At 32.0% G+C, this 8,453-nt stretch overlaps 1 protein-coding gene across 4 annotated transcripts in view; it reads right to left on the bottom strand.

Annotated features, from left to right (window-relative positions):
• Positions 1–8,453, bottom strand: part of LOC119638873 (dopamine D2-like receptor) — a 76,045-nt gene that overhangs the window by 37,962 nt on the left and 29,630 nt on the right. The window contains exon 1 of one of the 4 annotated variants that reach the window (XM_038035964.1): positions 6,018–6,198. The exons of the other annotated variants lie outside the window; for them this stretch is intronic. The gene's annotated coding sequence lies outside the window, so the exon portion shown is untranslated. Of the gene's footprint in view, positions 1–6,017; positions 6,199–8,453 lie in introns of those variants that run through there. 4 annotated transcript variants of the gene reach the window in all.

Below are 8,453 nucleotides of genomic sequence, written 5' to 3'. Positions count from 1 at the left end.
ACCTACCAAATTCGTGACGTTTTGGTAAATGACCAAGATTGTGCTCTCGCAATTCCTTTGGAGTGCTGAAGCTCGCCGAACAACGTTTGCAATGAAACGAGCGTTTTTCCAAGGTTTCTTCCGATTGAGTGCTACTATCTGTCAATAAGCCCCAGCTGCTCTTTGACGTCTCATCAGAACTTTCGGACCAATGGCTTTGTGAAATTTTTGCTTTCACCTCTCCCGCAACTATCTTGTTGTTACGGTTTCCAAGTACTTCCACATCAGAATCATCAACATCCTCATGCCGACGCTTAGCTTTGTTATACTCAAAAACTGACTCTTCCATGAATTCGGTGAATTTATCTCAACAATTGAACCGTCTTTTGTGCAAATAGAAAAATGTATAAGAGCAACAGCAAGAAAGCGTTTATCAGTTATATCCCAATGAAGAAATTTTACTCAGAATAATCTAGAACCGTTTTCTCTAAAACAGATTTGCAGACAACTGCAGACAAAGCACCCTGCACTCTTTTCTGAAGATACCGGAATTTCAAAATCGAAAAGAGACAACCGTCATACGCAAATTTGAATGTGATAAAGGGTGTCCTTCTTACGTTCCTCTAGGGTTTTCAAGTGTAATTATTACATCATATTAAATATATTAATAATATACTAATAAATTTTCCAATTGAATTTGTAAAGAATGATTGATTAGAAATTCATTTCATTTCCGATTATATATGCTTATATAAAAATATATTATGCATAATAATATTTTTATAATTAATAGAATTATATAATAATTATATATACATTCAACTATTTCTCTACATGGTCTTTTTTAACTGATTTTGATATAACACTTATTCACCAATAAAAATAAATACACCTTTTTGCACGAAGTTTTTGTTTACAGCACGAATCCCAAGATCAATTCTTTATTAATTCTAATATTTTTTGACAATGTCTTACAGAAACTTATGTATACAGTGATAAAGTGCAATTGGGGAAATATCGTGATCAGAAGTCGCTCGATTTATGCATATTCTCCCAAATTTACCGTATAGCACATTTATTTTTTCATATCAGTTTTCTAAAGAACGAGTCTTCGCGTAAAAAAATAGTTAGGTTTGTAATATATGTATATGTATAATATTAAAGCTTCAGTAAGGGTTTTATTGTTGACGTTTACTATATGAATCTGTCAAAATTTTATTAATTGTATGTTCGCTTGTTCAAATTTCTCAGTATAATATGTGATATTAATGCGATTCTATATTCCAAATAAAGTCATGCCATAAAGACACATATGCATTTCTAGTTATAAAACGACTATTAAGCCATCCCTGTTTCTATGCTAGCGTTGGCGAAAATGCAACCAACCTTATCAAGAGTTTATTATCAGAAAAATTAAGGGGAAATTTCGTTACCATTATAGCGTCGAAATATCTGCAAATATGTGAATTATCCTAACTTTTGTTGCAGGAATGGTTTATGTTAACTTTGTTACTGCTTCACAACCGTAAATCTAACATTAAATTTAAAAAAAAAGTAAAAATATTTATACAATCCTCCGTTTAATATTTCAGTGTAACCTGGTAACATTGACTTAGTCCCTCTTAACTTAACATCCGAAGAAATAACTACGACTTTAATTGCCAAATTGCCTTAGGTCTTCAAGGAGATGCTCTATCTTCCGTTTGCTGCAAGTCGCCCAATTTTTATGAGGGACGATCGTTACAACGAGATACAATGATAAAACCTACCATCTCGAAGATGTTTGTTTTCGAAAGAAAAAATCGGTAAACCACCACTCCATTAACAGGATGTTCTTGGAATTTCTTGAACTATCGTAATAAAAGGCAAAAGCCATCCATTAAAAACCAAATTTCCCGATATATGTAGATAATAATTCCGAATCCCGCACAGGTCTTAAGAGATTGTGAATTAACGTTGGTATGGTCTCAAATTGGCAGATGCGTTGTGGTCAATAAGAATTGTGTTTAAGTAAGTATTCCAGAGAGAATTTAGTGACTTGCTCTTAGATCTTAACTATGCAAATGTTTTAGGCAAGAAGGTGATTCAATGACGCTAATCCTCACACATTTGAGATTTTGCTTGATTCGCAATTATTATCTATAGCTGCACAAAATATTCTCATTGCATCGATACATTCAATAGGAGAACACTAGACAGAGGTTGTAAAAGAAGATTTGATTAAGAAGAACATTGGTATACATAGTGTTTTAGGTATCAAAACCATTAATAAATTCTATATACAATTGTGTTATTGGAAGAGGAAGAAGGAAAGAAAGAAAGAGAAAGAGATCATAAGAGATCTATCTGAGAAAACAACAATGTTCATCTCTTAGAGAATGCGAGGAAATTAGCCGTCTTTGTTTAATTGCTCGAGATCAAAAGTTGCTTAACAAGGGGCACATTACTTCGCAATTGAATATGAGATGCATCGTATATTTACACAACGAAATCTCATTTCCTACTAATATTTAATTTATTTTTGTGTAAATATGTATTTTAATCGTGTTTAGCCAAGTCGGACAAATAAATGTATACGTTCGAAATGACAACAATAATGTTTGCCGTTGCAGTAAATTGTATGAACGTAAAATAGAAAGAAACAAAATTTCTATTCAACTTAATGCGTAAAAATTGGTGTGAAGCTTTTACCACAAGTTCCGTTTCCGTTGCCCTTAAAAGCACGCAATATACGGAAACCTATTCCCTAACCGTTTCGAGTGCAAGCGCGTGTATAAGAGAACATATACATTGCTATCAAAATGGACACGCGCTTATATATGTTATGACCTATATCGCCCATCTACCCATAACTCTGTCATTATTACCCATCATCAAGCCACATAATAAAGCATCGTTTTTCCTTATTTTTTTATTTCTTTTATTTTTTTATTAATGCAATGTGTACGTGAACATCTTTAAAGAAAAAAAAAAAAAAAAAGAGATATTAAGAGAAAAGCGAAATGTCCATACTTTCAACCGCTCAAGGTCAAAAAGAAACTTTTTTGTTAAATTTCTTATTAAATGATTTGATCTAAAAATTTAATTGTTGTAAAAGAAATGGTCTAATATTATATTATGATAGGTTTTGAGCATTTCACCACCAACTCTGACTTTCCGCTTGCAATCACATAATGTACGAGTGCGATGACGTAAAATTGAAATCGGAAAGGTAAATAAACTCTGAATTATTACGACTTGAAACATTCATTCGGCAGATTAAATTAAGATTATATAGTCTTTAAAGATCATTTCCATTATAATTGAGGTTAATGCGTAGTAATATTTGGCGAATGGAAAAGGAAAGGTATACAGTTGTATAACGTAAAAAAATTGTTAAAATTTGTCAGAGAAATCGTGATCCTACAGATCTTCCAACAACTAGATCAGCAGGGTACGCAGTACGCAGGCAATTAATTTACCTCAATTACTGTGATAATTAAGTAGACTGTTGCTGTTGTTATTATACCCTACAGCACTTGTGGCACAGGGTATAGTAAGCTTGTGCGTGTATATGTAACGTCCAGAAGGGCTTAAAATGGAGCCGCGTTTTATTATGCCGGTCGATCCAAGCTCGTCTCTCCGCCTTGTTTTATTTTATTTAACCTTCAGATCGTAATATTTGAAATTATTTGAGGAAATTGGGTACATCGACGAACGTCATCGAAAATGTTTCGCTCATACTCCATATAAAACCTTATCGCACCATATCACTTATGCCTACTTGTCACTGTTTTATGATAAAAAGTTATTCAGTTTGAGCCGCAAGTGTGTGTTATTTCTTGGACAAGACTCCATATAAAATTTCTTATGGTTACTAAGCCCTGCAAAAAAAGATAAAATTTTCAACATTTTATGATAAAAATTGGTCCATAGCGGCAATTAAGCAAAGAAATTGACGATGGAGCACTTAGATGGCAGGTCTATTTTTTAGACTTTGGCATATATAGGGGTTAACATGAAACGCAAGCTCTCATATCGCGATAACGTCTAATTCCTAATAATGAAGGAAACTGAAAAATGGAAATTTTCGCAAATTCTGGATCGCGGTATGTGAAGTTTTAGGCAGCCTGCCCGCACTTTGATCTCGTCATGCGATGTTTTCAGCATCCTACGATAAGCGAGGTTTCATGAAAAGTATGCCTTTGTAGGAAAATAATGCATCAATTTTTATAGATTATTACGGAAATAAGTGGATAATTGTATTAGGCGAAATAGTGTAGGCCTTAGTCTTGCCCGTCTACATTATCCTTACTTGCTTCTTTTTTTCAGTTTTGAAAATATTTTTATTGATTCGATTTTTGTACTAAAATAAAAGAATACTTAGAAGAAATTTATTACTAAAAATATAAATGAAAACGATATACATAAAATATAATTTTCTTAAGTAATTAAACACGTATGACAGTAATATTAATATAAAAATTATGACTGAATCTTCCGTAAAGAAAGCAATAAAACATTTGAAGAGAAGAATAAAAGCCTTAACGACTAACATTATAAGTAAAAGAACACCTTTTTGAAATTTTTCAATAACTGCCCTTGAAATGGATGCAATTCGATAATTTTCTGGTGACTTTAGTGATTTAAGCGTTTTTTCCCCATTTTGCATTTAATTGAATTAAATTAAAATTTGTGAGAAATATTTTAAGCAATGTAAACGGAATACATTGGCTAACATTTTATAATTAATTCGATGAAAAACAATTATTTCTTTTTTACTTCTTTTTAATTTTTTTTCGCATCCAAGTATTAATGAGTCTGCAAAATAGCACTTTTTTTTGCTTTCTTTGCATTCAATTTGCGAATTATATTTCGATTTAAATATTTTGTTATTTTCACTAATTGTATGCTTAATAATAAGATTATTTGCTATGAATAAAACAATTGAGACGAATTTAAATTGTTTATGTAAATGAGCTGAGAATTAATTACCATTAAATTAATTCTTCTAAACTATTATAGTTAGTTAATTGAAATTTCCTTCCATTATAAGATTTTAATGTCCATTCAGAATATGTCTTTAATTTCTAAACTAATAGTATAAATTGTAGGGCGCCCCACTTGGACACCTCGAGGCAATCTGAAGGGGGCAACATAGCGATGGATGAGAATATAATTTAAATATTCCAACTTCACCCAACATTAATTATTCTCGTAGTTTCAGTAAAAATTTCACAACAAGCCAGGCCACAGACCTAAGCGTGTGCTCCACTTTCGTTTATAGCCAACATTCCGTCACCAATATACCAATAAACCATAACTTGTTAAAGAAAAAAAAGCACCTAGCATCGTATTACGTTATTTACCCCAAAAATTTCGATATCGCCGACAATTATAATGTTTTAATAGAGAAATTCAATAAAATATATTTCTATATTTCTTTCCTTCTGTATCTTTAAAGAATAACAAGGCCAATGCAAACATGTCAAGCTTATTTATACTATACCTCAGGAACTAAGTGCAGACGAGAAATCGCGTTTTTTTTTTTTTTTTTTGTTATTCGAGTTCATCATTCTGCAAAGCGTGGTCTATCTTACCACAAATCGAATGTAAGGTTATGCCAATTTCACGGCCGGACGTCCTAACCACGTTTCTTTGCGACGACTTTTCGATGTTCCGACTTATCTTGAACGATGATTATTTGATTATTCTATTTATTTGATCTCAATGCTGAAGAAGATGACAGTGGGCGGCCAATGCCAAGTTAAGTGCATACGAAAAAACGGAATTTTTTTTTCTTTTTTTGTTATTCGACTTCATCATTATGTAAAGCGTAGTATACCTTACTACGAAACGAATGTGAGGTTATGTCAACATGACAGCCGGACTTCTTTACTATGCGACGACTCTCCATAAATGTTTCGATATTCAGGTTTATCTCGAACGAAGATTATTTGCTTACTTTATTCGATATTAATATTTGAGATATTGATTAAAAACCCAATAAATAAAAAATGGCAATACAAGCATTGCCAAGCGGCAAAAAGCGTTCTTACTTGATATATAAATGGTATATAACTACATTTGCGCCACAAATTTAACCTCTTCAGGAAATTTAATATCACAACAATTTCTCTGTTGTCTCGCAAAAAAAAAAAAAATCGAATTATTGTTTACGAAAGAAATTCATTTTGATCAAAAAACGTTCACCGAAAAATTTCTAATGTCTCCTTTGCCAGACTCGTTTGTACGTTTGGCACGTTTTGCACACTTATCCATTTATAAATGACAATAATAGAGCATATGCAAACTCGTGCCATCTTCTTCAGACACATTTAAGTAGGGGAAGGGTTTGCAATCAATAAGAAATCAGCCATTTTCTATCACTTTTTCCCCGTTTTATGATAGACAAACATACGATTGTTGCTTCCGTCTATTAATTGTCATAACCAAGCGCTCTTTTTATACGCTATACCATTTGTTGTACAGGGTTTATTAAGTTAGTGCGCTTGTATGTAACACGCAGAAGGGCTTAAGCTAGACCCACCTCTAATTATACTGATCGATTCAGAATCATAATCTGAATTGATCTAAGCCTATCTATCCTTCTGCCCGCCTGCCCGTCTGATGACTGTCCTTGCAAATTTATGTTCAAACTACAGGTCACATAAGGATGTTTATGAAAATTGATCCTTTATAGAGCAGAAAAATCGAGTTTTTTATATTCGGTGATGAAATTAAATACATAATAGTAATTTCATATAACAATGAACTTTACAAAATTTAGGACACCTACGCCTATTGTTAGGTCTTACCCTATATAAGGATTAAATTTATATTACATTAAGTCGCGTTTTGTACCCGCTTCCCCATAAATACGCACTTGAAAAATTTGCCATGATATAGAAACAAGATACAGTTGTTGTATTCTAGAATAAAAATAAGACAATGTGGTTTAGGGTATTTAGGGATCAGCATTGCCCTATTATAATGTTTTTAATTGTTTCTTCTTGTTTTATCCAGAAGAATTTCGAAGAATTTCCTAAGTGCTTCCATTTTTATTTCTAAAGACTACCTAATAATATGTTTAGGTTTAGTACAGTAGACCTTCTTATAACACTGCACGTACGTTTCATATTATATAAAACAGTGTTGCACGAGTTGGTTAGATTATATGTTATTACTATTTCCATGGTCAATACTAAATGTTTTTATCAAAAAAATGCATTAAAATTGTTCCATCAACATATAATCTATCAGTCTTTTCTTTTATGGACTCTTATGTCATTCTTTTACCTTATGAAGTAAGACTCTTTTAGCGTAATTACGCTACAAACACGATCACAATTTTTTCGTTGTACGAGTTTATTTTGGACGAAATCTTATTATAGAAAGGTCTACTGTTTATATACATTGTGTAGGAAATTTTAACCATTTCATAAAGATAAGCATAAAAGCATATGTACGGCCGAAAGTACATCTCACCGCCGAAAGTAAATGACACCGCCGAAAGTACATCTCACCATCGAAAATATACTGTCGTGCAAGAGAAAGAGGAAGCAGTTATAATGGTGATTCTTATATTTGGCATTTTGTGCACGGTATGTAAGTTAATTATATAGTTAATGGAAAGCTCATGCTTCTTACTTCAAAATTAGGTTCAATAATTGAAACGCATTCTGAATACGTAAAATTTTTCCTAATTCGTTATTATACTCTTTAATTGGTTATTAATTTGCATATTTTTCCAGGTTTTAATGGAGGAAGATTCAATGGCGGACATTTTTTGTGATGTAAAGATTCATGTTTAAGAAGCATTTAGATTTCGTTTATATTGAAAGTAATCAACCCTATGATTATTTAACTTGCGGGCGTATATTATCACGGGAATGGCAATGCAAACAACTAATAGTCGAATATATAAAAGATTGTATTTATTTCACATACATGGCTAACATTTAATTCTACTAAAGAGGAAGAAGATTTAAGCTCAAGAATTTCTTGTGTTCAAAACACGGTGGACATTTCAATGTTTATAAACATTTATTCAATTTTACAAATTTCCCCAGAAGTAATAACCTGTATATATAATGAGCAGAATAAACGAGATATAACGACCGAAGATGATTTTAGATTATAATTGATAAGGATAGACTGAAGGATGATATTTTTGTGAGTAGAATTTATTTATTGAAATTAATTTTATAAAAATTACTAAGAAGATTTCTTAGGAAGATGAACACAATATGATGGAGAACTTTTGCAAAGAAGAACATTTTCGATATCATCATTTGTTGAAGAGAAAGGCCTAACTCTCTGTTGATTATTTCCCTGGACGAAGAATGCTTGAATTTCCGTATGTTTGCATATGTCTGGTTGCAGCATGAGGGATATAAAAAGTTAACCTTAAAGGTTTCTTCGCGTATTACTAATATTAATGTAGGGGGAATTTAGGAATTTTTCAGTGATGGATTTTGAACTTCATATACTTA

Source organism: Glossina fuscipes, unplaced genomic scaffold, assembly GCF_014805625.2.
Source record: "Glossina fuscipes isolate IAEA_lab_2018 unplaced genomic scaffold, Yale_Gfus_2 0, whole genome shotgun sequence".
Classification (NCBI taxonomy): domain Eukaryota; kingdom Metazoa; phylum Arthropoda; class Insecta; order Diptera; family Glossinidae; genus Glossina; species Glossina fuscipes.
This window is presented reverse-complemented; position numbering and strand designations above follow the sequence as displayed.